The sequence below is a fragment of the Arachis ipaensis genome, chromosome B8, assembly GCF_059453495.1.
Source record: "Arachis ipaensis isolate K30076 ecotype BB chromosome B8, ASM5945349v1, whole genome shotgun sequence".
Taxonomy (NCBI): Eukaryota; Viridiplantae; Streptophyta; class Magnoliopsida; order Fabales; family Fabaceae; genus Arachis; species Arachis ipaensis.
In genome coordinates this window covers 103,216,336-103,234,262 of record NC_142443.1, presented here as the reverse complement: position 1 = coordinate 103,234,262, position 17,927 = coordinate 103,216,336, and the positions used below count along the sequence as shown (strand labels likewise).

Genomic DNA, 17,927 nt, shown 5'->3' with positions numbered 1-17,927 from the left:
TATTTTGAGGGTCCTGGATTGGTTCCCTTTTCCGAAGGTTGTATGTAGCGGTATGTATCCTAGTGGTCGAACCGGGGTGTCTCCTAATCCGAACAAACTGTTTGGATATGCTTGAAGTTCTTTTTCTTCTAAGCCGAGTTTATCAAAGACTGTTTTGAATAAGATGTCGGTAGAACTCCCTTGGTCTATTAAGGTGCGGTGTAGGTTAGCGTTTGCTAATATGATGGTGATGACCATGGGATCGTCGTGTCCTGCGATGATACCGGATGCGTCTTCTTTAGTGAATGTTATTGCCGAGATGTTGAGTGCTTCCTCCTCTCCTTCGACCTGATATACTTCTTTGAGATATCTTTTGCGAGAGGATTTGGAGATCCCACCTGCTATGAATCCGCCATGTATCATGTGGACATGTCTTTCTGGTGTCCGAGGTGATCGTTCTGTTCATTCGGTATCTTCATCCCTTCGTCTCTTTCTTTGATCATCATCTCGGGTGGCCAGGAATCGATCTAACTTTCCTTCTCTCACCAATTTTTCTATGATATTTTTTAAGTCGAAACATTCGTTTGTGGAGTGTCCTCGGACTCGATGGTATTCACAATATTCCTTCCGGTTTCCTCCTCCCTTTTTGCCTTTGAGTGGCCGTGCTGGGGGAATTTTTTCTGTATGGCAGACTTCTTTGTATATCTCGACCAGGGATGCCCTGAGAGGAGTGTAATTATGGTATTTTTTTATTTTCTCCCCTTGTCGATCTTCTTTTCTCTTGGAATCCTTGTCTCTGTCTCGGTAGGAGGCCCCTGATTTTGAGGTCTCTCCTAACCGAGCATTTTCTTCCATGTTGATGTATTTTTCTGCTCGTTCCTGTACTTTATCCAAGGAGGTCAGGTACTTTTTTGATATAGATTGGCTGAAAGGTCCTTCTCGTAGGCCGTTGATGAGTCCCATGATGGCGGCCTCTGTTGGTAAGCTTTGTATGTCCATGCACGTTTGGTTGAATCTTTCCATGTAGTTGCGGAGGCTCTCCCGATCTCCTTGCTTGATCCCTAGCAAGCTGGGGGCGTGCTTGGCTTTATCCTTCTGGATGGAGAATCTGGCCAGGAACTTTTTGGCCAGGTCGTCAAAGTTTGAGATAGACTTTGGAGGTAAGTTGTCGAACCATCTGATTGCTGTCTTCGTGAGAGTTGTTGGAAAAGCTTTGCAGCGAACGGCATCTGAGGCGTCGGTGAGGTACATTCTTCTTCTGAAATTGCTGAGATGATGGTTGGGATCTGTGGTGCCGTCATATAAAATCATATCCGGGAGTTTGAAGTCTTTTGGAATTTTGGTTTTCATGATTTCCCTGGTGAATGGATCTTGTTCTTTGCGTGAATTTTCCTCAGGAACAGTCCGAGGAGCTTTCGATTTGAGGTCGATTTCTAATTGCTGTAGTTTTTCTTCCAATTCGGGACGTCGCCGTACCTCTCTTTGTAGATCCTTTCCGATCTCTCGTTGTTGTTGGGTTTCTTTCTCAAGTTGCTTTAAGCGATCTTGAAGCGCTTCTATTGCTCCCGAATTTGATGAATTTTTGTTCCTGTTAGATTCCGGGGTATCTTTCAGTATAGTGTCCGCGTTTTTGTGCGGCGTTCTATCCTCGAGATCTAAATCGTGGTCGTTGTCATGGTCGTCCGCCATGGGATGACTTCCAGGTCCCCGGCAACGACACCAATGTTTCGAGGGTTACCTGAAACTGGAGGTCGATCTCGGACGAGATCTTCCGTACTGGTCGGAGATGTCGTGTCCGGCTGGCCGGTGGCAGCCGGAGCTGTTGTGTCCGACTTGCTGGACTTGCTGCACTGCTGATCCTTCGTCATCGGAGGGTGGGGGTACCTGCAAGAGACTCCGATGCTTAAGTTAGCACGGGTATTAAGCAGATTTTATGTAGAATCAGAGTATGAGTTATACCTGGGTGCTCCAGTGTATTTATAGTAGTTGTAAAGTGACCTTTCTAGATAAGATAAGTTAGTTATCTTATCTTATCTTTATCTTTGAGTTGAGGTCAGCTTATCTTCAAGAAAACCGCCCTTATCTCTATAGGCTTGGACGGCCTTTGGATTTGGGTCGTGTTCCTCTACTTGGGCCCTTTATGGGCTTTCCTGTCGATTTGGCCGAGTTCTTTAAGAAGAAGTCGGTCCGCTTGACCTGAAGAGGTCGGTCGCTTTGTCGTCAATCATCCCAGGTCGGATGTCTCGACCCAGGGTATGAACAATACTGTTTGATTTAAAGTGTAGAAATCGAACCTTACGATTTGCTTGAGAACAAAAATCGGATCCTTCAATAATCAATCCCTCTAATTTATAAATTTTGAAAAAAAGATCACAACAAAGTCAATAGAGTTGGATTGCACACGCTCTTTGTCCATAATAAAAAAATTTAGCCTATTTTTGCCGATTTGATGATATGTAATATGACAAGGCATTAAATTAAATTTCAAAACCTCATTATTAGTCCAAAGTATAAAGTGCTTCAGACGAAAAAAAAAAAGGCTCAAATTGATCCTTGTTTCTGAGTTTTGTGAGACAACACCATCATTCTATCATATCTCGCATTGAGGGATAACAAAAACTTCTTACGTGAATTGTTAAGTTGATGATTTGTTCGTTAAGTATGTATTGGCAACTCTGAAGGGCTGACACGAAGCACTGTATCAATGGTTAGGGCCCATTAGATGCCAAAATGATTAAAACAAATATAACATTATTTGCTGATCGTTCCTTTCATTAAAATCTCTTTTTTCTTCATGTGCCATTACTTGAGTGAGTGATTAGTTTGAAAAATCCTAAAAAATGAGTAAGGGACGAGTTGAAGAAAATCGACGTGACGACCAGAGCTAGAGTGGAAATGTAGGATCTGCTGAGAGTGTGGGTAATTGCAATATAAGGTGATTTGTTGCCCCTATATGTAAATGTGGATCTCATGTTATTCTCTTCATGTTTAAAACAGAACAAACCCCAAATTAATTGATCTTTCATTGTCCATATTTTAAGGTATTGTGAAATTTTTGTTTCAATTTTTATTAAACGATTATGATGTCAATGTTAATAGTGTGTAACTATTGTTGTAGACTGGAAAAGTTCACTGCAATTTCTATACATAGCTTGATGAATATGTTGTCTCTATATATGAAAATTTCGATAATACTGCTCATATTGGTGGTCAAAGGAGATTCACAATCAAAATTATGTGCCAAAGGGACACATCATCAACTTAAAAATCCATTTAAGAAGCTTTCATCAGTCCTCAATATAACGATCCAATTTTCAGTATATCTAAATCATATTAGAAATTGAGTGCTACCAACTTGTCTTCCTAATTATTATCTATTATTTACTATATGAGTCTGATTCATTGTTAAAACGTAGTTATTTTACGAGGTACCTTTTTTTAAAAAACATTTAGATTGATAAACGGGATCATTCATAATCAATTCATAAATAATAATAGGTAAAATATATATCTTAAATAGTTAACAACATTCAGTTATTCAGTCTTTATTAGAGTATAGACCTCAATTAAAACACTCATAGAAATAGCTATATATATATATATATATATATATAAGGCCTTGACCTGTTCAAAAAGTTTCTAAGCTAGCACCCAAGCTAACCTAGACTCTATACTCACCAAATCTCTCTAAACTACAAAAGTGAAGAAAAGTACGTTTTAGGTCTTCAGAACTCGAGCTAGGTTGAACATCATCAAAAGGCGGAATGACGTCTACCTCTTCTTTGCACGATAATACTTCGTCATAGAACAACTCATTGGCACTCCATCAAGTAGCTACATATCAGGAACCTCGTACGGAGAATCTAAGTAAAAGTTCGTAGATAGACGGGGTGTAGATGTTGGTTGGTCTTATGGTATATACATATAAACAGAGAACGAAGTTTGTCCTAGACTTAGAAGACTACCCAGAAGGGGTAAGAATTGAGAAGTCCTTAGTAGAGTCAGGCTAATTAGTCATGTTAATCACTTCCGTCGTGTTTATCAATCAGTAATATACTTTACAATAAACAGAAAAACAAGAAAAGCAGATAGACAGAGAAAACAGAGAGATACAAGAAATACAAGAAAATAGAGAAACATAAGAAACATAATACAATCATAGAAAATGCATAACAGAGAATGATGTATGATGAATCTACATTTGATGATAAATTTTGGATTGATTTGAATGGATTTCATCATATAAACTCACATTTATTCATCCAAATAGCATACTTTTGTATTTTCTCTCTAATTATGCCCAATTGTAAAAACATGATATTTTGTGCTTATTTTAATCAATTTTATTCCACTTTCATTCCATTTGATACTTTGATGGTTTTGATAAGTGATTTCAGGTGTAATAGGTAGGAATGGCATGATAAGGGTGGAAGAGAAGCATGCAATTGGGAGAAAACATGAAGAAAACAAAGGAGAAGCATACAGTCAAGTGTGCGTACGCACAAGTCCCTGCGCGTGACTTCACTAAAAAGTCACGTGGCTCGCATTTTGGGAGGCTTTTTGGCCCATTTCTGAAGTTTCCGAAGCATATAAGGAGGGCTAGCAACACACAATAGATACCATACATTATAGAATTCACTTAGCTAGTTTTAGGGTAATTCCGATCAACAAAGGGAATTTCAAGTAAGATTACTGGATCAGCAAAGGGAAGAATCTAATTGATTCCAGGAATCTTTCAACAAAATATCTCAACAACAAGATCTAGTTGAGGGATACCTCCAAAACTTGTTGCACTGGAAAAATAAATATCATACAGCTGGAGAGACAAGGCTCTTGGATAGAGTTGAATATGATATAGACACTCAAGCAAAGCTCAACTACCTCACTTCTATCATGCCTGTATTGAATCGGGAGATCACACCATATCAACAGGTCAAGCAACTGGGAGAGGCACAAATAGCAAGAGCAAAAAGAAATGAGGAAAGAATGAAACAAAGATTAATGGAGGCCGGACTTTGGGATGAGAAAGAGCAGTCTGGAGAACAAGAGGAAGCAAGGAGGAAGAAGAAACAAGAGCCAAAGAATAAAGAAAAGAAAGGAGAGTCAAGCAAAGGGAAGGGCCACAAAACTAGAGGTGGTGAAGTTCCTTTCACAGCTTTAGTAAATAAAGAAGATGCATATCTGAAAAATGATGTGCCTTCTAAGTTTTCATGTTCTGCACTTTTATGTTTGGTTAAGTCTTCATGTTCTGTACTTTTATGATTAGTTGTTTGTTTGTGTGTCACTCATCTACTTAGAATGATTGCTTGTTTCAAGTCCTTTAAATTTCAATAAAAGGATTGTTATAAACAAAAACAAAGAAAAGTCTAGCCTAGGAGGAATAGATAATGAATATGGTGGTGTACAAATTGTGATTATGATTAGATTATGGCTTAAGAAATCAAAGAGACTAAGATGCTTGCTTGAGAACTGTTAGTTAGTTATGTTGAGACTCTAAAAATGTGATTATTAACAAGAGCAAAAACAGAGAAAAGAAACAAGAGGAAAACAAAATAAAGAAGCTAGGCATCAATGACTAAACTTTGAGTATGTGTCTGTGGTGTTTGTGTTCAAGGACATACTTGGGTTAGTAAATCTGCAGGGTGCTTCATCACTTGGTAACTTGAGTTAACAACTCGGGATTATCGATTGAAAACTCACTATCAAGAGTAGCCTTGCAACAAAATATTTAGTAACTCAAAGAGATCCTGGACACCACTATTCAAAGATAAATTCAAGTTACATGCCTGTGGTATGAATGTGTTGAGGAATGAGGCTTGAGCAAGTAAATCCGAAGGAGTGTTTGAACACCTAGCAACTTAAACCAACTGGTTTGAGATTGTTGATTGAAACCTTAAGATAAAAAGCCGCCTCAAGATAAGACACTATGCTCAATTGAAATAAGAAAGCTCTGAAAGAAGTAAGAAAATAAGTTGAGGATGATATAACACTGCAATTAGAAAGGAGTCTTACAGATTCAACCAAGTAGTGTTTGAACAAGTATCTTATGCAGAGAACTCATATAAGTTCAAGAGCCATGATTAATTGAATGAAACAAAGAGACCCCATTGAGTAGGATGATGCTAGATCCCTAAGCAGAGATTTCTTCTTTGTTGTTTCTGTCAATCCTTGCATTTCAGTTATTGTCAAAATTCCTTTATCTTTTGCTTGAAGACAAGCAACATTTCAAGTTTGGTGTTGTGATGCATTCGCATTTTAGCTAGATTAGCTAGTTAGTTTAGTTAATTTTAGTTCAATTTCATGCATTTTATTCAAAATAAACAAGCACTTAGATAGATTCTCTCATCATACTTTGATATGTTAAGAACTAAGTGAATTTTGCTCAATTTCATGCAAATAACTTAAAAAAAGTATGAATGAATGAGTGATCAAAAATCAATTGCACAAGAGACAGAGCTTTGATGTATTGTTATTGCTTTGTGACCAAGAACAGAGGGGGAGAACGCCTTTGGCGCTACGTTCTTCTCCAAGAATGCTCTGCAACCAGGAAAGCGTCTTTGGCGCTATGTTCTCCTCCAACAATGCTTTGCAACCAAGGAAAAGTGCCTATGGGGCTACATTCCCCTTCAAGAGCGCTATGAGTCTCCAAGAAGAGCACCCTTTGGCGCTCTGTTATTGCCAAAAGGCGCCTGCGATAGTTTTCGAAGTTGGGATTGAAAAATTTGCTGGTTACGCGTACACGTGGAAGTGAAAATTTTGAAGGTCGCGCACACGCATAGATAAAGCGTACGCGAGAAATGGACAATTCTTGAAGACCACGCGTACGTATGGACGAAGCGTACGCGTGGAAGACCGCCTTTGGCGCGAACACTGCGCTTTTCTAAAAAACGCTGAAGGCCATGCGTACGCATGGATAAAGCGTACGCGTCAGGGTGATGTTTTTGAAGATCACGCGCATGAATGGGAGAAGCGTACGCGTGGAAGAGTGCTTTTTGCACCAACGCTACACTTTTCTAAAAAGCGTTGAAGGCCACGCATACGCGTGGATGAAGCGTACGCGTGGAAGAGCGCTTTTTGCATCAACGCTATGCTTTTCTCAAAAGTGTTGAGGATCACGCGCACGCGTGGGTGACGCGTGGTGCGGAATTTACAACCACAAACTAACCGGCAAGTGCACCGGGTCGTACCAAGTAATACCTCAGGTGAGTGAGGGTCGATCCCACGAGGATTGATGGACTAAGCAACAATGGTTGATTAATTTACTTAGTTAAACAAACAGAAAGGAGTGTTTTGGTATTCAAAAGCATTAAACAATAATTCAGAAATTTAATAAAGCAAGCAGTAAACAGGTTGTGAAATATGTATGGAGAAACAGTTAAGGCTTCAGAGATATCTATCTTCCGGATTGACTTTTCTTACTAACTATTTTAATCATGCAAGATTCAATTCATGGAAAACTATATGTGACTAGACCCTAATTCCTTAGACCTTTCTAGTCTCCTCTAAAATTCATCAACCGCCAATTCCTTGGTCACTTAATTCCAATTAGAGGGTGAAGTTCAATTCTAGTTATATGCCACAAAAATCTTAATTACCCAAATATAAGAGGATTATATGTCACGTATCCCGTTAAGTCCAGATAATTAGAAATTTAGGAGAATATGTTTTCAAGCTGTTGTTCAAGTAAAGAGCTTTTCCAAGTTATACAAGAACTCAATTAGAAAAAGGGTCATACTTCTGTTCCACCCAAATTCATAAGATAAAGAACGAAAACAATTCTTGAAATATAAATCAGTACATGAATTAAAATAGAAAAATAATAGTATCAATCCATACAATAGACAGAGCTCCTAACCTTAATAGTGGAGGTTTAGTTGCTCATGATGCAGAGAGAAAAACTAGGATTCATGGTAAACTGTAAATTGGGCTGAGGTGGAATGAAAAGTGGAATAATGTTCCAATCCCCCAGAAGAGAAGTTTCTTTTCTCTTTTATATCTAATCCTAATTAATTTAAAATCTATTTTCTAAAACTAAAATAATATCTTTTCCTATTTTAAAATAAAAATAAAGTTTAAATCAGAATTAATTAACAATCAGTGTTTTCTGCATTTTCTGCACGTGGTGCATGTCACGCGTACGTGTCGATGGTCTTCTTCACGTGTCACACATACGCGTCAGGTACGCGCACGCGTCGCTGAGCAAATCTCCAAATCACGCGCACGCGTCAGGTATGCGCACGCGTCGCTCCTCGTTGGTCATCTCCTTTAATTCTTGTGCTGATTCCATTTGTGCAAGCTTCCTCTCCATCCTTTAAGCCATTCCTGCCCTGTATAGCCTTCTTCTCTTTTTCTGCGGAAGCTCCATCAAATCTAACCAAATGCTACCTAAAATAAATAGAATTGCACAAGACTCAAAGTAGTATCTATAGTGGCTAAAAGATAATTAATTCTTAATTAAACTCAATCAAATTAAATGCAAATTCACTAGGAAAATATAGGAAAGATGCTCACGCATCAACGCATACGCGTGACAAGTGCCAAAACGCCTGATGATGCGCACGCGTGGGTGACGCGTACGCGTGAATGCACGAGTGCTACGCCTTTCTAAAAAACGCTACGCCAGCCTGGGAGCAGAATTTTTCAGGAACTAAAAAGCCCACTTTGAAGAGTTTCTAAGTGCACCTGAAGAAGCAAGTACACTAGTATAAATAGATGGCATCTTGAATTAGTTGGGGCTTCTTCTGGATTTTCTTTTTCAGCTTCTTTTTCTTTTAGTTCTTTTTGTACTTTTGCACTTTACTTTCTACTAAGACTTTACATTGCTTTCAATTTTCATCTCCGTTTACAGTTTTCTTTTCTCTTACTCTTCTATGCTTAGTTTGATTTCCAATTTTGAATTTCTGTTTGTACTTGGAGCTATGAGTTACTAAACCCCATTTTCACTAGGGGGAGGAGCTCTGTTGGTTTCCAATGAATTAATATTCCTTCTTTTCTTCTCAATTCAAGTTGATTTATCTAAGAGGAAACTCTTGTTCTTCACAAATTCAATTACTATCAAGAGAGGGATTGAATCTATTTGAATTGTGTGATGAACTTGAGAAAGGAGTCATAGAATTTAGTTTTGGAGTTTGTCCTCTCATAATTCTCTTGATTGTTATATTCTGGGTTGGTATGTGAGATGTAACCACCCTGAATTGAAATCCTGGGAATTGTGTGGCATTTGGGATTAGCAATTGATCTTTACCTCTTCTCATGAGCAATTAGATCAAGAGATTGGCAATTGTTTGTGATAAGAAAAATTAAATCACCAAGAGATTGGGATCTAATTATTCACAATCCACCATAGATCTATTTACATGATTGAGAAGGAATTGTTCACCATTAATTCATGAGAAATCAACATCTCTGATCCCTAGTGATCTCACCCATCACAAGTCTTCATTTCACTTTCTTTTAAGTTCCTAATTACCCAACATCCAATTTACAATTCTAGCCATTTACATTTCAGCTCCTACTTTCCTGTAATTTAAGTTTCTGCTATTTACATTTCAGTTCTTACTTTCTTGCACTTTAAGTTTCTATTATTACATTCTCAGTCATTTAATTCATTCTCCTTTACTTTTAGTCATTTTAATTCCATGTCATTTATAATTCTGCACTTTACTTTTATGTTGAATATATCAAGAAACCACAAATTGTTTGCCTAACTAGAGTGCCATTTGACTAAAATTGCTTAATCCACCAATCTCCGTGGGATCGACCTCACTCTTGTGAGTCTTACTACTTGATACGATTCGGTATACTTGCCGGTCATTACGTGAAATTTAATTTTCTCGTATCATATTCGCACGGACAATAGTGGTGAGTATTGTAGACCATTTGATGAGTACTGCAAGCAATAAGGCATTAGACATGAAAAGACACCTCCTAAAACACCTTAGTTGAACAATTTGGCAAAAAGGATTAATAGAACACTAATTGAAAGAGTTAGGTGTATGCTTACTAAAGTTAAGCTACCTAAAGTCTTTTAGGGTGAAGCATTACTTACAATAGCTCATGTGATCAATGTAAGTCCTACAATCACTTTGGATAATGATGTTTCGAATCATGTTTCGTCGGGCAAAGATGTCTCATATGATCACTTAAGAGTTTTTGGATGCAAAGCATTTGTTCATGTTCCAAAGGATGAGAGGTCCAAGTTGGATGTGAAGACAAGGCAGTACATTTTTGTTGGGTATGGTCAAGATGAATTTGGTTACAGGCTTTTATGATCCAGTTGAAAAGAAACTTGTAAGAAGGCGTGATATAGAGTTTATTAAAGACCACACTATTGAAGATATTGACAAGGCAGAGAAGAGTCAATCATGAGAGAGCAGTGACTCCAGTTCAGCTACCTCTTTCACAAGAACTGACAGAGAATCAAGATCAGGAGCATGTGAAGCAAAATGAGCCTTTGGTTCTTGATGATCAGCAGATGGGAGATCCAGTTGATGCTCCAGCTAATAATGATGTTGATAATCAACCTGAAGATCCACCAGGTTTTCATCCTAGGAGGTCTATTACAGAGCAACGACCTTCAACGATGTATCCTCCTAATGAGTATGTGACATTTACTGATGGATATGTGACCTTGACTGATGAAAAAAAACCTGAATGTTATGAGGAAGCTATAGAAGGTGATGACAATAAGAAATAATTTGATGCAATGCAAGATGAAATGAAATCATTGCATGATAATCAAACGTTTGAACTTCTGAAGCTACCAAAAGGGAAGAAAGTTTTACAAAACAGGTGGGTTTATAAGTTGAAGTATGAAGAAAGTTCTCAATTTCCAAGGTACAAGCCTAGATTGGTGGTCAAGGGCTATAGGCAGAAAAAAGAAGTTGACTATAATAAAATCTTTTCACTGGTTGTGAGAATATCTTCTATTAGAACTATTTTGAGTCTAGTTACAAGTCTTGATTTAGAGATAGAGAAGATGGATGTGAAAACTGCTTTCCTTCATAGTGATCTTAAGGATGAAATTTACGTGAAACAATATGAAGGTTTCATGGTAAAAGGCAAGGAGGATCATGTTTGCAAATTGAAGAATAGTTTATATGGCTTGAAACTAGCTCCAAGAGAATGGTACAAGAAGTTCGAGTCTGTTATGGCAAAATAAGGCTACAAGAAGACTACTTCTGATCATTGTATATTTGTTAAACAGTTTGATGGTAATGATTTTATTATCCTTTTTATATATGTTGATGACATGCTTATTATTGGTTAGAATACTTCTAAAATTGACATGTTGAAGAAGCAACTTGCAATGTCATTTGCAATAAAGGACCTTGGGCCAATAAAAAAGATTCTTGGTATAAGAATTGAGCATGATAAAAAAGAGAAGAAACTTTGGCTATCATAGGATAAATACATAGAAGCCATGTTGCATATGATCCAAATGGAGAAAGCAAAGGTCATTAGTACTCTTTTTGCTACACATTTCAAATTGAGTTGTAAGTTAAGTCCATCAAGTGAAGAAGAGAAGAAAGACGTGAAAAAAGTTTCATATACATCAGTCATGGGTAGTTTAATGTATGTTATGGTGTGCGCAAAGCCGAATATAGCTCATGTTGTTGGTTGTGTTAACCATTTTGTTTCAAACCCAGGAAGAGAGCATTGGAATACTGTAAAATGGATAATGAGATATATTCATGGTACTTCTAGCATGAAGTTGTATTATGAAAGTAAGAAGCCTATTCTAGTTGGTTATACTGACTCAGACATGACAGGAGTTATTAATTCTAGAAGGTCCATTTCAGGCTTCTTGATCAACTTTGTAGGTGGAGTTGTGTCTTGACAATCTAGATTGCAAATATGTGTTGCTTTGCCCACTATTGAGGCCGAATTTATTGCTATTACCGAAGTGTGCAAAGAAATGCTTTGGATGAAGAAATTCTTGAAGGAACTCGGGTTTGCTCAAGAGATATATGTCTTGTTTTGTGATAGTCAAAGTATTATACATCTTATTTTGTGAGGTATCATTGGATACTTGATGTTTTGGATTATGAATTGTTGGAACTTGAAAAGGTTTATACATTATACTGATGAGAATGGTTCTGATATGATAACCAAGGCATACCAAAGTAAAAATTTGAAGTTTGTTGCTTAATCGCCGAACTGGCAGTTACCTCCACATAGTTGTGAGAGGAGATTTGTTGGGTTTTGGACTCCCTTTCTATGTGGAAAAAAAGTCCAGATGTTAGTATCAAAGCCCATGGTTGCTCTTTGCTAAGGGTTTGTTTGGATGTTGAAAAGAAAATGGAAGGAAAGAAAATAAGAAGAAAGAAAATAAGAGAAAAGAAAATGAAAAGAAAAGTTGAGTTATTTGTGTGTTGTTTGGATGAATAGAAAATAGATGGAAAGAAAATAGAGAGAAAATTTTCTTTTGTTTGAATGGAAAGAAAAGTGAGAAAAAAGAAAATCATAATAGTATAAAATTACATTAATACCCTTATCATAAAATAAAGTATAAGTATTTTTATTTATTCATATTTTATTATATTTTATAAATATTATAAAATATTATAATTTTATATATTTGATTTAAATTATTTATCTAATATATATAATATTTAAATATAAATTTTTATTATAATAATATATTAAAACTAAATTTATATTAATATTTGTTAATCATAATATAACTAAGGGTAGTATTGGAAATACAAAAATATAACACTTTTCTTCTTGTTTTCTTGTTTGTGATAGAAAGAAAATTTTTTTAGTGGGACCTACATAAAAATTTTCTTTCCTTTCTATTTTCTTTCATAACCAAACAAAGAAAATTATTATTTTCCATCCATTTTCTTTCCATCCAATTTCTTTCCACTCATTTTCTATCAAACCAAACATAGTGTAAGGGTAAAGTAGCTGAGGTGAGTTAGGGATGCAAGAGAGATAACACTAAATACTAAAGAGAAGAAAGAAAGCATTTTCGCACAAATACAAAGTTATCTCTGTAAATCTATCACTGCAGATTCATTAGCTATTGGATTGAACTCAAATTTGGATAATGTGTTCCAGAAACCTGGTTCTTTGTTTTCACCGTTCTGATCTTCAATTCAAAATTTGTAGTTAGAAATATTGGCCACGCAGAAGTATCTTTATTCTTGTGGTATTTTTATCTTCTTATTCTTGTTTTGTAAGCTTTGATGCTTGGATTGTTTGGCTTGTCATAACTCATATGCACGTTTTGTATAGTGAATTGTGACTTTCTTATACCTTATTTTGATCATAGTGAAACTATTTTCCTAGTCTTAGTGACTGATAGTTTTTACTTCTCATATTAAAGAGATTTTCTATCTTAAAAATTTTGATGTATTTTTGTCTTTATTTCTAATTTTTTTATACATTTTTTTGCTGCTATTGGTGTGCTATTGCTGTTGCTATTTATTTGTGAGTGAATATTATTTCTCCTCTAATTCCTGTAAGTAGAAAATTATGTAATTTATTTTTATTAAGATTTTGAAATTATGGTAACGATATAAAGCAACCAACTATCATTAGGTATTTGAAGAGAAATAGCAATAATGATATAGAAGATAATAATTACAATGTCAGCTAAAATCATCATTCCCTCTATGCAAAGACACTCGAGAAAATGGCAAACATACAAAGGCAAAGGGAGCTGTGAAAGGTATGAGATTGTAGAAGTCTTTGGATACAACGTAAGATGTTTCAGCTTGAAATAATCTGATGCAAGACTACTATGTGAAAAACCTTGCTTTATAATAATGTTATAGGATTACAGCAGAGCTTTGGAGAATATTACTTGGCATGGTTTTGGCTAGGGACAGGGGTTTCAAGCAAATTGTAATTGAGAGGGATTCACTATCAGCAATAAAGATGAGGACAAACCAAGATAAGAGCAGTCAGAACCATAATCCTATCATCAACAAATTAAGGAGCTAATGAACAGGAATTGGAGAACCCAATTCAAATATACATTGATAAGCTTGTCAATATTGGAATCGACAGCGTGCAAGACTTGAGCATTTGGCAGAAGTCACCACCTGCTGTTGCCATGGAGATGCCACATCATGGGAATTTTTTTCTTTTTTGTTTTGTTTTGTCAAGATGAAATTTTTTTTTTAATTTGGGTGATGTTTATTTTGATTTCGTTGGACCTTTCAGCCCTCTTATATGATTAAAAAGAAAATAGCCGAATACAATATAGATGGACTGTATTGTAGTAGTTACAATTTACGTGCTTCAATTTATATATTATTGGAAAATTTTCAAATATTACGTTCTAATAATTTTTGTCATCGATCTCAATCATAAAATTTATATATTTATATATAATTAAAATTAACGGTTAAAATTATTGGAAAAGTGGTATTAGTGGAATATATGAAACTTTTCCTATATCATGATTATTAAAAGTTAAAATTAAGAAGCATTAAAAGCTTATAGCATTTTAATCATAACTAATGTAAAATTATTGAAATCAAGATACAATTATTTTGAATAAAATGGTATGGAGACAAGATAAGTCCGTTATAACAAGTCAAATTAGTCCCTGAGTTGATAAACCATAATCCCAAATTCAACGATAAATAAGTTGCCCTCAACGCCTTCGGTGGGCATAGACCTTGGTAGGAGGTGTAATTGTTGGTTCACGGCGAGGATGGAGACAGGAAATGAAGGTCGTGGTGGTGGTTCGTGGCATCCATCGCACGACAATCATGGTTCTAGCGCTTCAATGCAAACGAGGAGGTTGAAGACACATCACGAATCATGTTTCTGTGGGTTGAAGATTGTGATTAAAAAATCCGGATCAGCAGAGAACCCGAATAGATTGTTCCATGCATGTTCAAGGTACCGGGTGAGTGATGCTGAAAAAATTTATGATTTTCATCTTGTTCTGTGTTGTTGGGTGTTTTTTTATTTTTTTGCTCTCTCCTTTCTAAAATTGCAGAAGGGCAATTACTGCAATTATTTTAACTGGGTTGATGATGATGTCTATGAAGAAGTGGGTGTATGTAGTACAAAGAAAGATGCAGGTAAATGGAGGTTGAAGGTGGCCTGGAGACTGGGCATCTTGGAAGCTAAAGTTAGAGCACAGAAACTGCTAATGATTTTTACGTTAGGGGTTGTTGTAATTAGTGTGATACTTTGTTGTTTGATATCTACTTCTAAGTAAATCCAATTATGTTATTTGAAGTTGGAAACAAGACTATGTTCATTATTATAAATTGTGAATTTTGCAAACAAGTCTCTGTCACTATTGATATAAGTTATGTTAAGCCATAAACAACAAAATAAGTAGTGAAACTCAGTAACCTTGGTAATAACTTGCCATTGAAGGCTAATTGTCACATTCCCTTAATAGATAAACACCATAGCAAAGTTATGAGGTTTTGATGACACCACAACACATTGTCCTAAAAGATAAATACCATACAAAAAAGAGAATGTTGTTCCATACAAAAAGATTCAACCACAACACATTTCTAACTAATCAATCATTTTTATCATTCTTCCTTGGGTGTTCGAAGCCTGGAGTAAGTACAAAAGTCATGAAGTTGGTCAGCCTCTTAGCAGTTGCAAAACTTGTTCTTTTGATGGTCTTAACAGAAACAGCCAGAAGTGCAGTTGCAGTAGGTTTAGGAGAGGTCCCAGTTTCTCACATTCTCTAATACAAAGCTCCATCAAGTTAGGCAGCAAACCTCCTTCAACAAAAGAAAATTTTGTTGGCTGTGCTCTATGGAAGAGGCTTTTAATGGAATGCAGCCAAGCCAGTCAGAATGAAGGGCAGTCCCAGTCATAGATTTAGCAATTCTAAAAAAGAAATATATATTGAATTTCCGGGTCTGAGTAATGAAAAACCTGTATAGAACAAAAATGAATTTATATTATAAGAGGAAGCATAGTGCTGCACAATGCTGTCAGATTATCAAGTAGAACATTGTTCTATTGCAATTATCCATATAAAATAGATGAAGTCAACATACATCCGGAGGCCTTTTAAAACAAGCACTGGTTTTCATTGAATGCTTGCATTGCCATATCTACAAATTTTCTTGCAATTTTAGACTCTGCATTTCAAACAGACACAAGTATAATTAGATGGAAACAATGAACAAGTAGGAGGTATTATTAAGTAACATCAACACAAAATTTTCTTATGTTACCTTTGATATCAGTGCACCCCAATTCTCAACTTGGCTCAGCCATGTATTAATATTGACTCTTGATTCTTCCCTATTATAAATGAAAACCAACATTTCATTTAGCACTAACAAACCATATAGTAACACATAATAGAATTTGATGAGGTCAAATGAGGAAGATCCAATGCAAGAGTATGCGGGGGAAAAAAATTTGTCAAATTGAATTAAAAATTGGAGCATCTTCAAAATCTATTACTTCTCTCGGAAGTACCCAAAATGACACAGATCTAAAATAAAAAAAAAATTGAAATCTGATGACATTAGTAAAGTAAGGTGTTACCTTCCTAATTACATTTGCCATAACTTTTGGATTGAATTTGTGGGTCTTTCATCTCTTCAAGAACCTTGGTTTAATTAATATGGATTAAAGAGAAAAAATTCAGACAAACAACACATAAGAGAATTCTATGAGATAAACAGAGTCCAAAAATGAATAAATAAAAAGCAAATTTTTATGAACTCAAATCTGACAGAAATAGAAAACTGAAATGGTGGACTAATGTATTTCATAAAGTACGAATGCACCTCCTCCATAACATGCTAACAGACAGAATCTTTGCATGTTGCAGAAATGGTGGAAAATCAGAATCCCTGAATTAGATCATGCCAGTCTGCAATCAACCATACAAATTTTAAGTGAAATCATAGCTAAAGCACAGATAAATGCTAAGAATGAAAAGATAAATTAAAAATTGAGGGAAAAAATTAGTTTGGCATATTAACAACGGAACGAGAAAGTATAGTACGAAGAATTAGCATTGTAATTGGAGGGCGTGCAGTGAGTTTGGGGAAGATAGGGGCAAAAACAATTACCTATCTCGAATTGAATCCATGGGTCGTTCATCTCTTCCAGCTTTGGACGATATTCTCCAGCTTTGAACACTCTTCAATCGTTAATTGTTGGAGGGAGGTGAGATGGTGAACGCCCTTGCAGTATAGCCTCTAGCGTCTCCAGATTTGAAAAGGCCCTTCGATGTTATCCACCTCTCTAGTTTCTGGCAATTATTGATCCAAAGAGTTGTCAAGCTCGGCAGGAAGCACTCCTCTCCAAAACAATCCAAACAAACCATTTCTGGGTTGGGCATTGTATCAAAACGACATTTTGCTTGTGTGCTACGCTGACAGTTAACGGCACACGCAAGCGACCGTTTGCCAACTCAGCGATGGAGATGACGGAAGGACGAAGGTGACCATGTCGTGTATTTTTTGGGATGATTTCGATTAATTTTATCTTTCGAAAACCAAAATGGAGATCAGAATATTTTTCAAAGACCAAAATAGAGATAAGAGTATCTTTCAAAAACGATTTTGACTATTAACTCAATTTGATTCACATTGGAAACAACTACATTCTGCTACTGAACACTAGGTGGCGCGTGGCACAGAATTCTCAAGAACATATCTTGCTGTAAGGGGAAAAGACTATTCGGATGGAACCGTCGTGCACATCGCAAAACTTTTTGAACAAGCTTTCTTTTATTACTTTTGAACAGAACAGAACAATGTAGCCATAAGGGCTGCTTTTGGTTGATGTATTAAAATAATAAAGACATAGACACAAATACACATGAGTATATAGACATAAAAGACACTCAATTTTTCATCTTATTTGGTAATTTAGACACAACAGAATATACAACTTAAAATTTTACTAAAATGTCAATTTTATTCCCATCATTCTTTTTTATCACTATTTTTATCCAATCTCTTCTTTTAGAGTTATCATCAACA

General features: G+C 36.0%; 1 long non-coding RNA gene across 1 annotated transcript; it reads right to left on the bottom strand.

Moving 5' to 3' along the window:
* Window positions 1–15,289: 15,289 nt before the first annotated feature.
* On the bottom strand, window positions 15,290–17,270 carry LOC107611921 (uncharacterized). Its single transcript, XR_001613515.3, has 6 exons — window positions 17,010–17,270; window positions 16,722–16,807; window positions 16,477–16,540; window positions 16,158–16,227; window positions 15,978–16,061; window positions 15,290–15,852 (listed from the first exon to the last, which is right to left on the bottom strand). It is a non-coding gene; the product is annotated as an uncharacterized LOC107611921 (long non-coding RNA).
* Between the last annotated feature and the right edge of the window lie 657 nt (window positions 17,271–17,927).